The sequence below is a fragment of the Buteo buteo genome, chromosome 25 (assembly GCF_964188355.1).
Source record: "Buteo buteo chromosome 25, bButBut1.hap1.1, whole genome shotgun sequence".
NCBI lineage: Eukaryota > Metazoa > Chordata > Aves > Accipitriformes > Accipitridae > Buteo > Buteo buteo.
This window is the reverse complement of record NC_134195.1, coordinates 15,771,162-15,791,697: the sequence shown is the minus strand read 5'-3', so window position 1 is coordinate 15,791,697 and position 20,536 is coordinate 15,771,162.

The following is a 20,536-nucleotide window of genomic DNA, read 5'->3' as shown; positions in this document are numbered from 1 at the left end:
AAACTGCATGTTGTGACTTTAAAAATATAATTTAATATAACAAAACGTATGACCACTAATTATTCATGTAAGAAATTATCAGTACAGTGAAATTGTGTATTGTTTGAACTGGAAAAGAAATAATTCTGTATCTGAAAAAGCTGTGTTATTCAGGTGTTTGTTCTCCTGTTTTAAATGCAAGTAATCAGTGGGATTTGCCCTTTTCCAGAACTCCTTAAAGAATTAATTTTATAAATGACCTGTGACAAAGAGGATAATGTAAGAACCTATTGCTTGCCACAGTTCACTGGCAGATATTCTGCTGCCAAGTCATAATTTAAGAGTACAAAAAGAAATCATAGGAAGGTTTTTATAAGACACTAGTGGTAGTAGCCAGGTCCCACCTGGGCATTTGAAAATTTTCTTCCAATCCATTTTCCACTTAAGTCATTGATGCATCTATATTTTTACTATTTCTGATACTAAGTATAAAATTTCATGTGAGACAGACATGTGCCCTAATGGCCCTAATCACACAGCCACTCATCAGTGACTGATGTAAGGATCCATTGCACTGTGGTTGTGTCTGATTCAGAACTACAAGGAGGATTTGGTTCCGGCTGCAGCTTAGAAACGTCACAGAACAGCTGTTTTTCTGAGATTTTTTTTTTGCGTGTTGGGCTCAAAATTTTTGTGAATACTGCTTACGAGTTTTGGGCCCGTATAATTATCTACAAGGTCTGGCTAATGAGATGTTATGACCGAAAGGGAAATTTGACTCTGCGTTATGAACATATATCATAAACTCTGGATTTGTTCCAAAGCTTGCTGTAGCTGGTGGAAGATTTTCAGTTTATAACACTCAGCCTTGGACCAGGCCTTCTCCTGTACTGATAGTCCTGCTGAAGAAAGCAATGGAACTCAGAAACTTCAAAAACTGTTCTAAACTAAAATGTTTTTTGGAAGCATGGTCTGAGATCTGTTGTCACAAACTAATCTCATTTTTCTTCTTTTCTGATGCCTGAGAAGGTCTCTACCTCCCTTTCCATTCATCTGATAAACTTCAGTGTTGTTCTCTAAGAATTGGGTTGTATTTCCTGTATTTCTATTTTCTTGCCTTACACGGTAAGTTGGTCCCCCTCTGGACAATATATCCAGTACTAGTTAGGATACAGAAAAAAGAAGTCATCCCTACCTGGTTGTGACCAGAATCTTTATCTTATCTGTCTCAATGGGGAATAGTAGATGGGCAGTAAGAAGACACATTTTTAATGGACTACTTACAGGCATTTCTTTTCACAAGAAAGTACCCCAAATCGTACCAACTTGCATGGGTAAAAGAGTTGGACATGTAAATCAAATTAAATAAATATATAGTGTAATGCAGTGTGGTATGCTATGCTATCCTATGCTATGCTATGCTATAGTGTTATTTATGCAAATCCTGACTGTCACTACACTCCTAAACTGCTAGGAGCTTTTGATAACTTGTAGCAGGTCAAGGGGTAAACAAGGAAATTTGAGATAATGAGGAAAATTAAGGACCATATCAGACACAGATGACTAGAATTTCACCTCAGCCTAGTCCAAAACTAAGCCTGGTTCAGAGAGCAAGTTATCCTTAAATAATACAGTTACTGAACTATGACCAGCACAACTCTGATCTAGAATTCAAGTGTGCTATCAACATAGGTAAATCATATCAACTCCAAATACTTGTGCACTGATCTAGAATCAGTACCTCAGATTGTTAAAAACTATCTGCCTGCTTCTTGGAGAAAATTGTACAAATCTGAGTTAATCTTTTTGGAAAACAGTCACCAAATATCATTCTGTGAGGAATAAGTCTTAAGTTTTCCAGCACAAAAGGCCATTAAAATGACAAAGCAACAGAAACCATGTGTTATTCAGAAACATATTCCTTATGGTTAGCAGAAGAAATCTGTGACATATCTGACTTTTTCCAACAGAAACTGTGAAGGCATTTTTTAGAATAGCATGTAGTAAATTACAGTGGTTTGGAAATCACTTAACAAACTGTCTAGAGCCTCTAAAATCAGTGAATACCCAACCTTTTTTCAAGAAAAGAAATAATAGAGAGTAATTGTTAAGCTATCTGTTTTTCTTCCTTCCCTCATGTGCTATACAAGTCCTAAGGAAGCATCAGTTTATAACAGAGAAAGGAAAGAGTATTGGTAAAGACATTGGACAATGATCTTGTTTAAATGACGAACAGGAAGAAGACATTTGTATGTCTGAAGTAGTCAACAGTAGACAGTATCATGAACAAATTACCTCATAAAAGTGGTAAGGGATACTGTTTAATTAATATGTTGAATGAATATCTCATCGGATTATTTCTTTTGCAATGACAGTAGGGATGAGTTGCTTCCCCTCCAAAGTAATTTCTTCTCCTTACAATGAAGACTGTCCAGTTTGTGCTGTAACATACTCTCTTCACAAGCAAGCAACGGGCACCAGGTTATTCCGTAGCCAGGATATCACTATCAGCTACTAATCTTCACTGGAGGCTGAAATCACCAAACAGAAGACAAGCAATGAGAAAGTTTTAATCCAAAGAAGGGAACAACAGTGATTGATTCTTGTGGTAGGCCAAACCTTGAAATCTGTTGTTAATGACTAATCTGCAGTACTTTTTGAGGAATACTGGTAATCAAAGAAAGTTTCTGAAGTTCTCTGCTTTTGGACAGCACGGGCTATCAAAATTACCTTTTCACTGGTGTTTGCTGGAAACGCTATTTATCTTTTTGTTGTTTAATGACTGGGTGTCTGCTTCTTAATGATTTCCTTGCTGAGCTATTGCAAGTCTTTGTACTTAATGTATGAGTATGAAGTTACTTAAAAATCTCTATTGATTAGTGGCCCTGATTTCCTTCAAGAGTTGCATTTTACAAAAATGAAAAAATTAACTGTAACATTTTAGTGAAAACAGGACAAGTCCCAGACATCATGATCATTAGAACAGAATCTAAAATATACTTATTTATTCTTCCCAGAATACAGAAACAGCAGCAAAAGGAGAAGCTCAAAATGGAAATACACACTAAATGGGAAAAAAAAAAAAAGGAAAAAAACAAAGAAGGAAAAATGCTTCTCAATAACATTTTGGAGAGTAGGGATGAATACAGCTCACTTATTCATCCATATCTTAAACTAAAGTTCCCTTTTATAAGGCACTGAAATACGATAGTGATGTTCGCTTGAACAGAACTCACGTAGACAAATCTGAACAGTTCTTGAAGTGGAAATGATTGATGATGTCTGCTATTACATGAAGGATGGGTAAGTGGCTGTGAATGCCGTTTTATTGACAGTGCTTGAACCTTGACTGATCTCAGAAGAAAAACAATGGATATATAATGTCACTTCATCACACAAGGAGCTTTGAAGACACTTCATAGATGATTTGTAACAATGTTTTACCACATGAATTTCAGATACTACTTTACTATTATTTATTTCTTGTATTCAAATGCAGATAAATGCAATTAAGCATTGATTAACTATTCATGTTTATTGCTTAGAAAACTAATGCCTTTTGAGAACAAATACCATGTATTATTATTTTAATACGTACTTCAGAGACTGAACTTTTGATGTGTGCTTTCCAGCAATGACCACTACCAGCACTCAGTTGCTTTTTACACAAAAGCCCTTTGATACAATTCTAACAACATAAAAAAAAGGATTAAAGTGAAAATTACTTAACTTATTCTCAGATGAATATATCACCACACCAGTGGTACAAATGTTACTACAATCAAAAAGAAGACAATTGTTTCTTTAAGGTGGCCATGCTGGTTTTTGCAGTATTATTTCAGCTATTAGTCATGAATGAAAAAACTAATTAGAAAGTTACAGGAGCCCTTTTTAGGTAAGAACTAGCCTGTACAAAATTAAGTAGCATATCTTGGGGCATCTAAAGAAGTCATGCCCTAAGTTAACACCCTCCATCCATACTAAGCTTCATTTGAATGAAATGCTAAGCTGTTTAAATTTCTCTTACAACCTTCCAAAGGTCAGTTTTATTTTGCTTTGTCTTAATTTGTCTTTAGTCCATGCAACGGACTCTAGTTGTCAGAAGCTTACCTACGACCAAGTTAGCTGGCCATGACCCAGAGAATGAAGCAGATGACTGATAGAGAAGGTAACCTTCTCAATGCACTCGAGCTAAATTATCTTCGCTCACCAGCCAGACTCTTAACTGCATGTACAAATACTGGACATACAATGTCAGTTCCCGCTCCATATCATAAACGCAGTATCTTGCACTCCTGAACTAGTAAAGCATTAGTCCTAATGTAGTCACAGCACAGCAGAAAAACTTGTTTCAGTTAGTTATCTTAAATTTTTTGATGTTATTGGTTAGGATTTTTACTTTAGCCAGTCAGAGTTAATTTGGATGAGAAAATGCTTAGTATTTTGTCAGAAAGTCTTTCTTTTTCCTTGCTTCCTAATTCCCTTCCCTGAGGGACATTGATTCCAAATTATTTCAGGTATCTGGTGGAGTTTTTATTGAATAAGAGCTTTTGCTTCAATTTTAAATAAAGTTTTCAGAAGATTTTAATCTTTTTATGTCACTGAGATTTAATCTGCACACAAAAATGCTTCAGTTTAATTTAATTTAACATTTGTTAAAGCTGTAGATATAGATCCCTACCTCTGTCCTCCCCATCTAATCTCTGGCACAGTTCTGGCTCATGCCAATGAGCTCCCTCCCAGACACTACCTGAGCATAGTTTGGAGGTTATTATGGGCTAAATGCGATTCTTACTAGGTAGACACACCACCTTTTTTTCCCCAATTAGAAAGCATGGTGAGAGGGAAAATGTAGTGCATTTTACGAAAACAGGTGACTGGTTCATTTCTAGTAATGTAGATGTAACTATAGGAGAAATTAGAGATTTAGCATTGGAGAATTTAGATAAAACATTCTTAAACTTATATTGATGTTGAAACGAGACTGTGTTCTAGAGAGTGACTGTTTTTATAGTATGTGAGAATGCAGGGTTCTTTCCTGACTCTCACCCAGCCTTTACTATTGAAGTTTGCTCAATATCAAAGTGATCAGGTTTTGGTTTTTTTTTGTTTGGGTTGGGTTTTTTACTTCTTGTCAGAGCTATGAGTTTAGTCTCAGATTAGAAAATTGGTCTATTCTGTCTCATTTTTCCTGGACTTTCATCAACTGTAATAAGGATTATTGAATCAGAATCAAATATAACATCAACAAAAATAACATCTACATGAAATGGAGTAAAATCCAACAACTTCTATAGCTGAAGTAGTACTCTAGTGTTAGCTATTGTAAAAGCCTACTTTAGACAGGAGAGGAGTCATGATTTACACAAAGAATAGCCAATATCTTAAATAACAAGCTCCACATTGACAGCCACTTTTCTGACTGTAATCACAGTTTTCAGCAGTCCATTCTAACACTTCTGACAGAAAATTCACCTAGCAGATTGAATTTAATAAGGCAAGAACATTCATCTTATTCTGAAAATATCACTTGCAGTGCCATCAGCATTCATGTTAAAGTGATAACAAAATTCTGCCTCTGATAGCATTTCATTGTATTTCATAGTACATAAAATACACCAGAGGCAGGAAAGATTCTGCAAGGTTCACAGACATAGGTATAGTGATCAATAAAAGTCAACATATTCATGAACACCTGTATGAAAAGGACACAGGTTTTACCTTTGTACTTTCCTGTCCCTGCTGTAGTCCCTGGATAGTGTTGGTACCTGAGACTGAAGCAGGTGAGCAGCTACTCTCAGTAACCTAGAAAGGATGATGAGAAAGAAATTGGGTGGCTATCTAACTACAGAAGTTTTGGGTTATAACCCCTTCAGTGTTTATTACTTGACAGGGATAGCACCTGACGCAGCCTTTCCCTCCCAGTATGGATGATCCTAAAGTGATGCAGTTTTGGCATCCTCAATCTATTAACCCAGATTTAGAGTGAAGAGAATGGAAGAAATGCAGCACCATATTATATAATTTGAGGCAGGGTACATGATGGTTGCCACAGCTGGATTGTTCAACAGACAGTTCCTGTACCTGAGCAACAGCTAGAATCACAGCTTCTCCATTGTGCCCTATATTCTATGAAACCTATTTCTTTTCCAGCTTGAATATCCACTGAGGGTTAGGAGACTGCTGTTTAAGATTCATTGTATACTAAGAAGTTTTCCATGCTCTCAGCTTTCTAAAACACTGCAGGTTTGAAAGGAAATAATTCAGTGTGATAAGTGGTGTTATGCCTCATTTTATGTATACAGAGTGTTGTTAGAGTGCTCACCTGAAATACAGGTGCTTTTTTAAAGTGTCTGTTTTAGTGTCTTGCTGTGTGAGTCCTGATACATAGTACTGAAGAGGAACTTTTTTTTGGAACGTCAACCTCAAATTAGGTAAGAGTTTATAACGCTGATCTTAACTGAATAGCTTTCAAGTCCCAATTTATAAATTTGTCATTTGTATCCCAAGTGCAAGGAAGATTTGTAAATCAAAACTTTGCATTTAGGATTTATTAGCATGATTAAAAATGTGTAGACAAAAATGCATTTTACTGACTTATGGAGCTAGGTTTTAACTAGAGATTATGTTTAAAATAATAATTTCTAGATCAAATTCTTCTGTGGGTTTTACCATAAGGTTTTTATAAAACCTAGGACAAATATATTATTCAAACTTTTAAAGGTGTCCATTTTGGGTATACAAACAAAACATCAACAGAAAAAAAATTCAAGCGTCTATGATGTCCATTTTCCCCTTTACCTGGCCAATTTATGGGAATATTTTTTCATATCTTTTGAAATCTTTATATAGTTGTTAAATCTCAGTAGTATTAGAATGATTTTATGAAATATATATGGACTCTTATTAAAAAAAAAAAAAAGATTGTTGTAGTCAATGACTAAATATTCCCAGATCAAATCAGTAGTCCTTGCCTTCTGTATACTACCTGAATATCAGCATTAAAAGAGGTTTTTTTCCTGATTGTAGAACTACAACTGGTATATAGTAAAATTAGGAACTTTAGGAAAAGAAGTCTTTAACTACTTCAGCACTTGTTTGTTCTTAGGATTTCTACCTATCTTGCACTGTGATTTTGTCTTTCTACAAAGTTTTCTGGATTCCTATCAGTAGAACAGTAACTTCCACTTATTCCAAATAGTAAGTCATAGTGTCATAGAATCATAGAATGGTTTGGGTTGGAAGGGACCTTCAAAGATCATCTAGTTCAACCCCTGTGCCATGGGCAAAGGCATCTTTCACTGGGTCAGGTTGCTCAAAGCTCTGTCCAACATGACTTTGGACACTTCCAGGGATGGGGCACCATATCGTTTCTGAGCAACCTGTACTGCTGTCTCACAACAGTCATCGTAAACACTTTCTTCCTTCTATCCAGTCTAAATCTACCCTCTTTCAGTTTAAAACCATTGACCCAACATGCATTGCTGGATCATATCTAATTTTTCACCCGCCAGTATGGTGGACATCAAATCCTTCTCCACAGGGCTGCTCTCAATCCATTCATTCCCCAGTCTGTACTGATATTGGGGATTGCCACAACCCATGTGCAGGACCTTGCACATGGCGCTGTTGAACTTCATGAGGTTCACATGGTCCCACTCCTCAGCCTGTCAAGATCTCTCTGGATGGCATCCCTTCCCTCTAGTGTATAGACTGTACCACTCATCTTGGTGTCACCCACAAACTTGCTGAGGGTGCACTCAATCCTACTTTCTACATCATTGATGAAGATATTAAATAGTTTTGGTCTCAGTATGAATCCTTGAGGGACACCACTGGTTACTGGTATCCACTTGGACATTGAGACATTGACCCTTTGAATGTGGCCATCCAGCCAGTTCCTTATCCATCTAACAGTCCATCCATCAAACCTGTATCTCTCCAGTTTAACAGCAAGAACGTTATGGAGACCATACCAAAGGCCTTAAAAATATCCAGGTAGATAACATCAGTTGCTCCTTCTTTGTTGTGCTGGTTTTGGCTGGGATAGAGTTAATTTTCTTCATAGGACCTAGTATGGGGCTATGTCTTGAATTTGTGCTGGAAACAGTGTTGAAAATACAGAGATGTTTTCATTACTGCTGAGCAGTGCTTACACAGAGTCAAGGCTTTTTTGCTCCTCACACCGCCTCACCAGCAAGCAGGCTGGGAGGGCACAAGGAGTTGGGAGGGGACACAGCCGGGACAGCTGACCCCAACTGACCCAAGGGATAGTCCAGACCATAGGACGTCATGATCAGCAGATAAAGCCGAAGGGGGAAGAAGAAGGAAGGGGGAATGTTCGGAGTGATGGCGTTTGTCTTCCCAAGTCACCGTTCTGCATGCTGGAGCCCTGCTGTTCTGGAGATGGCTCAACATCTGCCTGCCCATGGGAAGTGGGGAATGAATTCCTCGGTTTGCTTTGCTTGCGTGTGCAGCCTTTGCTTTACCTATTAAACTGTCTTTATCACAACCCACGAATTTTCTCACTTTTACCCTTCCCATTCTCTCCCCCATCCCACTGCTGCGGGGAGCGAGCAAGCAGCTGTGCGGGGCTGAGTTGCCAGCTGGGGTTGAACCATGGCACTTTGTCTACTGGTGCAGTTACTTCGTCGTAGAAGGCCACCAGATTAGCCAGGCATGATTTGCCCTTGGTGAAGCCATGTTGCTGTCTCTAATCACATCTCTGTCTTCCATATGCTTCGATATAACTTCCATGAGGATCTGTACAATGATCTTACCAGGTACTTAGGCGAGGCTGACTGGTCAGTAGTTCCTAGGATCCTCCTTTTTACCCTTTCTAAAAATTGATGTGATATTCCCTTTTCTTCAGTCGCAGGGGACTTTGCCTGACTGCCATGACTTTTCAAATATGAAGGAGAGTGGCTTAGCAACTGCGTCAACCAATTTCCTCAGGACCCTGAGATGCATCTCATCGGGTCCCATGGACTTGTGTATGTTCAGGCTTCTCAGGTGGTCTTGAACTTGATCTTCTCCTGCTCCTAGTAAAGGCTCTCTATCCCTGCTGTCTATATTATTTGCAAACTAGAACAGATTATGATTCTGCAGCAAAAAAATTTTAAATGCCAAAGTACTTGCAGTATTCCATGCATTCAGTGATCATTTCTTTGGTTCCTTCTCCCTTGTATATTTCCACTACTGGCAAGGATGACAGCAATTTAGAAATATGAAACTTTGTTAATTTCTAATTGTATTTATCACACTAACTCGATCCTAAATACCAACAAAGAATGAGTATACATTGTGGTAGAAACTGTACAAATACTTCAGTAGGTTCGAAGCGATGACACGTTGAATAGGCAGAACAGACCAAAATACAGGAGAGGTATAATACTCAAGTAGGAACTGTAGTGTTTGACGGCAGCAATGTTGTGGTTAGTTAGTTTATTTTTGTTTCATTATTTATGGAGTGTAGTGAATTAGTTAGGAGGGAAGTAGTTATATAGAAAGGAAAGGGGAAAAGACATTCTAGGGTAGAGGAATATGCCAAAGAATTACACCTTGGCATGAAGCAAAAATTCTTTTAGAAATACAATATTAGAAAGGCACTGGATCGAAAGCAAAACCAGAATTCTCAAACTTTTGTGTTTCTACTGATTGGAATACCTTTTTGACCCTTTTAAATCTCCTTGAAAGACCATGTGATATGAGACCATGTTATTTGTGGAGTTCTAGAGTAAGAGAAACCTTGGTAGGGAAGGAGATAAATAAAGTAATGATAGTTTGTTCTTAAGGTACACTGTGAATATAGACAACTCTGGCCATTTAACTGGCAAAGAATACTGAATTTAATTTATTCCTGTAATAATAGCCAGAGAGGCAATTAGAGACAGAATTCCGTTTTAGCACTCATGTATAGTAACCAAGAATATCCGGAGCAGACAATGTATGGTGAGGTTTATGTCACAGTGGAAAGAATAGGTGTAAAAGTGAGCCAAGAAAATTTCTTCAGCTTTACTTCAGTTCCAACAGGAATACCAGATTGATAACCAACTGATTTGTAAGCACAGCAATACAACCAATGAAAACCGACATGGATTTATTACGTCCTCTAACAAATCTTTTGAATAAAGGAGAAACAGTAAATCTAGAGTTCATCTGACAAAGGACAGCTGATTCTAGGTTGATTACACAGTTAATATAGAGAACTAGGAACTTGGAGGCAAAGTTTACAACATCCTAAGTGTCCAGTTGTGGGCATCAAACTTCACAACAGATAAAGATGGTGCTGATTTGTGGTCCAGAGTACAGCAGGGAGAATGATCATAAGTTTATAAATTATTGCCTGTGAGAAGAAGATGCAAGACTTATGTCTCTCAAGTTTACAGATGGACAAAGAAGGAGAGAAAAAATGAGACGACTATGCAAATGTGTAAAAGGCTACTGTCATAAGGAAGGGAATAATCAAAGGTAATGAGAACAAAGACTGAGAGGTTTAATTCACAGTCAGGGAGATTGATTTAATTTGAGAAAATCTTTCTAGTAAGAAGAACAGTGGATTATTAGAGTGGATTGCCTGAAGAATTTGTGGAAAGAGTCTCATCGTTTATGAAGAGGCTGCATAAACTTTTGTCAGGTATCACATAGATATGTAAGTCATGTCCAGAAGTAGAAGACCAAAGCGGGTGATCTTCTGATGTCAGCTCTACTATTCCATATTTCTACATTTTTCTATTACCTAATGACAAAGCCAAATGTTCTGATAATATTATATATTGAATTCTCCAATACATATTGAATTAGGGATGTATATCTATAGAATGCTTTCAGTAGTGAGATAGCAAGTTATTTACATTAAGATATGCAAGCTGGGACGCTTAGGTATATCTAAGCCAAACTGAACTGAATCTCCTATAGCCCACATTGATCTGTTCAAGAAGTCTGTTGTCTGCATTTTTCTCCCCCTCCCCCCCAATCTCTTTTTATTCTATCAATTTATCCTTCAGTGGAAGAAAATACTCCTGATTAAATTTCTGTGAGAGAAGTTTTGATTTGGGTTGATCCATACTTCCTTTTTAAAAATCTTATGTTGGAAAATTTCTAGCTGTTTCTGTCTACAGGTTAATGTGATCAGCTTCTGCTGTTTGATTTTTGTAGGAACATTTTTGTTGTGCACTTTCCTGAAGGAAAAAATACATAGAAGAGGAAAGAAAAATACCCTATTACAAATGTCTACAAACATTTTTTCATCTTTCAAGATCTCTGAATTATTTAAAAAATGTGTCTCTAGTCTTGAAATTATTAATGTATTTCCTAAGCCTTGTACTCTTTGTGCTTAATGAGGCTGACCATACATGTAATGCTAAAGCTGTGTAAAGATTTATGGAACTGAGATCTACCTGTACAGTTTTATCTCTAGAGCTAGAACACTGAAAGTTGCTTAAGATTTCTTACTTAACATGGTATTGTAATTTCAGTGGAGAACTTGAATTTCTTATCACTGCTTCTCCCAGGGTTTTCTTTAAGTCTATTTGGAGAACAAAATGTAGACTACAAACAGACATCACACACTTTTTTCTTCTTTTTTTTCCCTCCTATAAAACATCTTACATAATTTAATAGATAGAGTGCCAGTACTGCAGATGATAATATGGTTACAACACTGCAAATGTTAAAAAGGCAAATATTCTCTCTTAAAAATGGTCAAAGGAAAAATATAATCATATTGCCTGTTTGGGGTAAGATGTCTCCATGTTGAAGTGCAACAAGTGTCAAATTTCTGCCCTGAATTATCTGTAGAGAAGATGCTTTTTGTTACAGCTGTGATTTGTTAGTTAAAAAAAAAAGCTTCAGGATCTCTAAGTCTGAAAAATCTGTTTTTCAATCTGGTAAATAACAAAAATTATTTCTAATTTGTGAAAATGAACATATAAATTTAACTGTGTTTTGTGTCAACACTAGTTATAATTTCATAGGCAAATGCCAGAATTTGCAGTTATCAAAACAGTTTAAACCAAATGATAGCTGCAATATTATTTTACTTTGAAAACTGCTTACTTGGTCTGGTCTGATCCTTTTGCACATTTTATACCACTGCCAAAGTAGGGTGACTAGTTGCTCTTTCCCTGCAGATATTTTTAGTATATTTTTAAAGTTTCCCTTTGCAATACATTATCTACCCAGAAGGTGATAAGAAAATACAATTTTCTTCTACCAATCTGCAAACCAAATGCTTCTAGTTAAGTTGCAGTATTACGAGAAAAAAACACAGCTTGCACCTACCCACTTAGTTCTTGGATACTGGAATGATGAACTGTAGAACCATAAGGGCATATAAAATTTTAAGTTGCTTCAAAACCTTTAACTTCTCAGCAATGACCTAAGAAAAGTTTTCTGACTTTGTTTTAAGGCAAAAGATATTATTAACCTTTCAGAAAACAAATAGTATTACTTTCATTTCCTCTGTAAGAAATAAGTTTAGCCTTTAGTAAGACTTTCCTGAAAGGAAAAGACACTAAGAGTTGAAAAATCTTTAGAATTTAACTGATAGGAGTTTCTCTTGAGGAAAAAAGAAAAAAAGAAAAATTAAAAAAGACAGTATTTTGCTAATGACTAAAAATGTTATTAATCAATACCAGCCTCCAGGTAGGAGAATTGCAATTAATTTATATTTACAATTATAATAATTGAATATGTAAATTAATTTATCACATCAATTAACAAAGTAGGCAGTTCACAAACTGGTATTGCATTTACATCTCATTACGTTGAGGATTATATATGATTTTAGGAAACTCAGGTTAAGGCAGCAATCATAAAATATTGAGGAGATTCTAACAACATTCATAGAACCAATTTAGTTCCTTTTTTCCAACTGTAGTTGTAATTCAGTTGTACTTTTCTTTCAAAAAAAGCAGATATAGCTACCATTCATCATAATTTCTTAACAGGTATTCTGATTTTACCCCCAAAACAGGTAAGACTTGTCAGTGTTCACCTTGTGATTGCAGGAACCTTTGTTACTGTCCATACAAACTGAATTTTAAACATCATAGCATTCAGCTGACACCGCACAACTTCAGGAAGGTTTTATTCCAAATATTGCAAAAGTCATCTAGCACAATTTAAGGTGTTTGCACCTATTCATGAATACAGCAAGACCATGGTCGAAGCAGACCAGCCAATACCGTTTCCCCCAATTCAGGATATCACACAGTATGTTCAGAAACTAACAAGGTAAAAGCCCATCTCAAAATAGCCGTTGACTAGAAGTGTACCGTTAGCCAAAATGGATGTGGCCAGGCTTTTCACAAAGTTTACTTTCTTATCCACCCTTCTGAAACAGAGAAGTCTCTCTATCAATCAACCTATTTTGAAGTTTAAATAACAGGGGCACGGAAAGTTCAAAGGACTTGTCCCGGATTACTTCAGGATTCTCTGTTAAATCCAGGAATTAAATCAGAACCTGGCATCAAAGTTTACTTCCGTAACTGCAAATCTAGTCTTCTGTTTTTGCTCTTAAGAGGGAAAGATATTTCTTCCTTATCCTATTGTTATCTTCTATGAATGCCTTGTCAACATTTCCATAGAGGATTTTTTTTTTTGCTGTATTTTTATTACCTATTCTTTTACATCTAGGAGAAAAGCTGCTGCCGTGACCCTAAGGGCTATTTTGTCTTTAGGAGTCACAGGTAGAATTGTGTCTCTCTCTCCTCTTGCTGGTGAATATTTTAGCTGTTGCTGAATTTTCTGTTTCTTCTCTTCCAGAAGAAAAGTAGCATATCCTTAGCAAGGCATTCTTGAAATAATGTGAACACATTATTCACAGCTTTAATTTTCAACAGATAGTAAATGCATCATTTTGGAAATAACCTAACGGCACAGTAAAAATGCTTAATTTTAATGGCTATCTGTAGGTATCTGATTACCCTCTGTAAAGTACAGGGTAAAACACACAGAGCACATGACAGTTATAAACCCTCAGTAATTGCTGCAGATGAATTTTCTCTATTTTAAGGGTTAGGAATTTTATTAAATATGGCTTAGGTAAGCCTCAGCAAATTATTTATTGGGCAATAATCCTTAAAACGAATTTACTTTTGCTGGTGGTTGACCAGTTATAGCTGTTTAACAAACCATTCATAATAAAATAAGTACAGGCATAAATGCTGCATAAACATCAACCAAGCCATTTTAAATTAACGTAATCATCTGTTTATAATACTTGGTTTGATTCAGTGATTATAGCAGCCCTTTACAAGAAAAGAAAACCAGCCAGGGGTTTTTTTGTTTAGTTTTATTTTGTATATGTACTTCTTGTACGTTTGTGGGGAATATACTGAGATAAGGTCACACAATGAACTTGTAAGTCACAGATCTGATGGATGCATATTTTTGCCCAAGATAGGTATACGTTACAGCTGTTATCAGCTACTCTTTTGAAAAATGTCTTTGCAAGGAGGACCTTTTCTTGGCTTCTAAGACTTAGCTCTTCTCAACTTTCACATGATCACTGTGGACAGTGAATCCCCAGAAGCTGTGGTGATTCACTTACCTAATACAAATCTTAAAAGGTAGAGTACTACTGTATTAACTATTTTTAGTTCAGTCTATGAGAAGATCTGCTGAATTTTCAATTTGTTAGAAGATGTCAGATGATGAAATAATGTTCCATGACACGCTTTGAAATCCTGAATTTTAACCATTTTGATGGATATTTTCCATGGCAAACCTCCACCTCAGGATGACATTTTCTTTTGAAAAGTTCTGATAAAAATAATTAGTTTGTGGAGCTATTGCCATTGTTAACTTTTTTTCTAAATTATTCTTGAAATTTGGAGCAGGGATTTGGATTTTTTCAACACATTTTTCCCTTTAGTAATTTGGGGTGTTTTGTCTGCTAATATATCTCACAAAATTCTCTAAAACTTTGTGCTTGCTCACATAATTACCTCTTGTGTTCAGGAAAGACTAACTGGAGCAACAGCCTTCCAGATGAGAGCAGGATAGAAGGGAGGAACAGAGCTTTGATATAAGAAAGGTTGATCTTAACTAAAAGACAGAATAAAATTACAAGTTTTAACGTCTCCATCATTTCATGTTTCTTTGATTTTCTTCAACCATCACTGTGAGAAGACTCACTGGGAAAGACAGGCAGGTATCATTCATCCATTTTTACAAACAGGAGAACTAAGAGATTACAAAAGTGCATTTGATTTTAAGAACAAATAAACAAACAGAACCCAAACCAAAAAAACAATCCACAGACTTCTAGTATGATGACTTCTGATCATATTAGCTCAAGTTACATGTTCTTTTCTGCAAAGACCAGCTCATGCTTTCTCAGGGACAAGGTGCTCTGGCATACAACAAATACTTTTGCTTGTGACAAGGACAAGGTGCTCTTGACATAAAACAAATAATTTTAAAAACCACTGACTACATCAGTCAGGGTCAGACGGAAAATAATAGTCCAGTCAGTCTTCCACAGTATATAGAAGATACTAATTTTGTAATGGTGAGCTGCAAATATGTGAGTATTTGTTTCCTCTGGTGCTTTAGTTTTCCTAAAGTCTTCCCACTACATGTTTAATAAAGTAATTGTTCTATAGGTATTGAAGTTCATTTAATGCATAAGACCATAATGCAGAGAGGAGACAAAAAGACAGTTTGAAGTCTTATGGCTTTCAAATGGAATAAAAATAATTAGTAATAAGCTCTTCGGCCATTTAAGTAAAAAGAAGAATGAGCATGGCATTATGAAATGAGAAAGGTAATCTAGGTATATTAAAAAATTAAATTGAACAGTGTTGTCACCTTTGAGGATACAAGCGCTGAGGATAACGTGAAAAAAGTGCAGGGAAAAAACCACTGATGGTTATGTGTGAAGTAGAATGAAAAGAATGCCATGTGTTCAAATTAGATTAAATGGACAATATCTTCTCAGGATTTTGAAAGAGCTGGTACTTGAATATTCGGGTTATTCTGAGCTTGATAACATGAGTGACTTTAGAACTTTTTTTTTTTCAGAAAGAATTACAGATGTAAATGGACACATGCAAAGATTTTACCCATCCAAATGTTTTATCAATGGCAAATTACATTGCTGTAACATGGTATCTTTCTTTAAAACGGCTGGTTTTCTACATGAAGTTAACACAGAGACACTAATCCTGAACCTAGACATCAGCATATTTGATATGGAGACACACAGAATTTATTAGTTCATCTTGAAAAGAGTAGCTGATTAACTATTAGGAAATTTTTGCTCATGCATTCATTGACTAGAGGTGAAGATTCAAACAGGTTTTGATAAAGGGAGTGTTTAGAGTGATAAAGGCTTGCGATTAATCTTGTGTTGGAAAGAGGTTCCTCAAAGACCACTTTAGAGTCAATCATGTTTAATTTTTTACCTAACGCAATAGCTAGGAGCATGTTGGTGAAATTTGCTAATGCCTTACAGTTGGGAAGGCATCAACAGGTAATATAATCTGGATAACTGTGAGGGAAGAAGAAATCTGCTTTGTGAAAGCAAACAAGTTTGGCTTCTGTAGCTTAATAAAATGGAGGCTGAAAGAGAATATCTTCATTTTCTGTGATGATAGTGAATCAGGAAACTTTGGTGGTGGAATGCATGAGTTCAGAGGGAGGCAGGTCAGACTTCCCCCTTGTTATTGCCGATTTGTAAAGAAGTTGGGAAGCTGGGATAGATATGGTTAATTTATTTTAATATTGACTTACTATAATTTATATTTACTATAATTTTATTTATAAATTTATATTGATATAGTATATATAAAATTTGTTACATACTACATTTTAAACCAAAGGAGATGTCATAAAAATATGTATCAAAAGATGAAATTTATAGTTGAATTTCCTAAATTAATACTATAGTTCTCCTGATACTAATGAAAATACTCTGTTACTTACATGGAAGCTTTGGAAATCTTCTAGCCTACCTACCCTGTTGATGCAAAGTTGCCACAATCTCATGCTCCTTCTAGAACTGCAAGATGGGAAGATGGTGTAGACATCTGAGGTAGCCCTGTGTTACATCTGGAAACAGAATGGCCACATTCAGACAGTGCTTGACCTGATCTAATAAATGCTACCTAGAGAGACTATGAAGAGGCTTATAATAAATAAGTGGAATTATGGGTATATTGGATTAGGTCAGTAAAAGCTCACAGACACTTACAAGTATGATCCAAAGTGACGACAAATCCATATGTATATGTGTAAGTGTATATTCAGTCCTAAACAAAAAGGTGTCAGTAGTAATACTAGAAGTACGTTGTTTATAAAGTTCTAAGAGCAATCCTGCTGGCACTAGAAGTAATGAGTTTTTCATTGAATCAAGTACAATCATGTTTTAGAAACTTTATACAAAAATTGCACAGAAGTTAACTTATATGCTCAACATTAACAGACCATCAAATTTAAGAGTGTGGGGAAAGCCCAGTGGGAAAACAGAAAAAGATTAAATTTCTTGTGGTGTGGAACTGGATGAATGTAAATAATTTAGAAGAAATATTGATATTTCAAGAGGAAAAAAATAAAGAAGATGTCCTAGTTATTGTAAATCTAAGTAATTTATAATGGCTATACTCTGGACATGCTTCAAACACTAATCAGAGACTAAAGGTGTATAAATATAGCAGAAGTCTTCCTTGACTGACTTCCAGTGGCAACCACCCGGAGGGAATATTTGATGAAATGATAAAGGAGTTACACAGTTTGAGTTTTGTAATGTTTTATTAAATATGGGTAATTCAGAGTCCTGTATGTTAGCATGCAAGATTAATTATGCAATGGCAACTGGACAAAAAAAAAGGAAAAAAAGGAAAAGAAGCAATTTTTCTGTGAGATCAGTCTTTGCAGAAAATTACAATGAACAATTACTGTAATGCAGATTTCTTGCAAATTCCTCACAGCAGGGAGTTAGTTTCTGAAAGGATACCAAAGTGGATAATGGAATCAAGACTGTGGAGAAAGAACTGCATTGTATATTTTTACAGTTATCCCTTTTTATTTTGGCTTTTTTTCTAGCACCTAACTAAATATAGACACGTTTAGCTTGTGACAAACTTTTTCTCTACAATGACTGCTCTAGCTGATCACAATATTCCACTTTCTTTCCTGAAGAGAAATTTGTCATCTATTTGAGGCAAGAACTTTAACATGAAATTAATCCTGCCATAGAAATTTCCCTTCTATGTTTCTGTTTGACGTCTAACGTCCTCACTGTAGATAACTGTGAAATCCATCCATCCTTCACCATGGTTAGTATACCCTTCTTCCATCCACTAAAAGTTTTCCCTGATGTTAATGATTGTTTCAGCTTGTGATCATTTGCTTGATGGTGAACAGAGATATATCTCCATTACTGTTATTTTCGCAGAGTAATTAAACTGTTGTCATGGTTTAACCCCAGCCAGCAACCAAGCACCACACAGACACTCACTCACTCCTCCCCACCCAGTGGGAAGGGGGAGAGAATCGGGAAAAAAAAGTAAACTCGTGGGTTGAAATAAGAACAGTTTAATGGAACAGAAAGGAAGAAACTAGTAATGATAAAAATAACAATAATAAAATGACAATAGTAATAAAAGAATTGGAATATACAAAACAAGTGATGCACAATGCAATTGCTCACCACTTGCTGACTGATGCCCAGCTAGTTCCTGAGCAGCGATCCACCCCTAGGCCAACTCCCCCCAGTTTATATACTGGACATGACATCCCATGGTATGGAATACCCCTTTGGCCAGTTTGGGTCAGCTGCCCTGGCTGTGTCCCCTCCCAAATTCTTGTGCCCCTCCAGCCTTCTTGCTGGCTGGGCAGGAGAAGCTGAAAAATCCTTGACTTGAGTCTAAACACTACTTAGCCACACCTGAAAACATCAGTGTGTTATCAACATTCTTCTCATACTGAATCCAAAACATAACACTATACCAGCTACTAGGAAGAAAATTATCTCTATCCCAGCCAAAACCAGGACAACTGTCCACATTGGAAGGGAAAATCACACTAAATTGATGTCTTCACTATATATCATCCCCATGCAGTCAAAAGAGCAGGAACATGCTCTTAAAATTCAGTGGGGTGGAGGAGGGGAATAGGGAGGAAGAGCCCTTCAATTTACTTATGATTTACAGTAAAACCTAATTCTATTTATAGAATGACATTCTGGAAGTTAGAAGGGCTTAAAATATTTTTTGTTTGCTTTCCTATACAAGCCATCAGCGTCTGCCACCAAATACACTAAAGAAAAGTACTAAAACCTGCTTGTATCATTCCTAGTGTTTCTTCAAATTCTGTCAAAAAGTCAAAAACTGCTTTTGCAGTTTCTACCAATGCTATTCATACACCCCTAAAAATTTGTGGGTTGGTGTTTTATTTTCTTGAAGAGTGAGTTTTCAATGAGATTAACTATCAGGAACCTCTAAAGAGATTTTTGAAAGCTCTTGTTATGAGGACAGAATTCTGTTCACCTGTGATCCCTGATTGTGTCACTCACATTTTGCTTTTCTAGCTCAGATTTCTCAGGAAGGTGACTATAGGTGGTGAACAGAAGTTAGCTTCCCTCCCCCTATATTGTATAGTAATTTTGGTGTGCATATTTAGGCGCATAAAAAATAAACCAAAAAATATATTATACTAATATACACTTCTCTATTTTCTTGCTATATACACATAGGTATAAAAAGAAAGAAGATATAGGGTTATTCACTGTTATGACACTGTTGTCTGTAATTGCTTATCTTGGTTCTCTGCCACGGTTTAATTGCATTACTGGTTTAACATCCCAAAAGAGAATATTCCCTAGTTGCTTGACATCAAATTTGTGTTTGCATAACATTTCAATTTAAGTTACTGTTTAAGCACATAATGAGCTCTGCATGTTTTAAGATATAAAAAAATAAGATAAAAAAATATAACAATGTGCCTGTTTTGAATACTCTGCGTAAGGAAGGAGGGTATGTACTTTGAGTTAATTTCCACAAGGTATAGAGAGTATAAGACGTACTAAAATGACCCTTTTGGTCTATATGAAAAAGTCACTGTTTTCTTGAAAGTGCCATAACCTCAAGCACATCTACAAACCTTTTAAAGTTCTCTTGTGGAATATAGGCATGAAGAAATTGTATTTATGTTGCATCTTCAAAGTTATCTTTGCTACAGAGACAATTGCAAATGGGTGAGTTGTTTTATTTCTAAATTGAAAGAGTAATTTTAGCTCCTTTTATGTATTGAAGCAACTGGAGACAATAACAAACAAAAATAGCAGTGGCTAACACCCATAGCTTTGCACTGCCCAGCAAGGCCTGATCAGAAGAGAAATCGTGAGGGCTGTGAGGTCTGCTCTTTGCAAAAACCAGGAGTTTGGAGCTGTTTGGTAAACTGGGTGAAGAAGGTGTGCAGCAGAATTGCTTAGGTACAGAATATTTTGGAGAAATAGACTCAAAAGTACAAATGAGGGAAGTGCCTACTTTTGATAATTGTATATCTAGGGAAACAGGGTTTATGTGTATGTTTTTTGCCTGAGGTACTT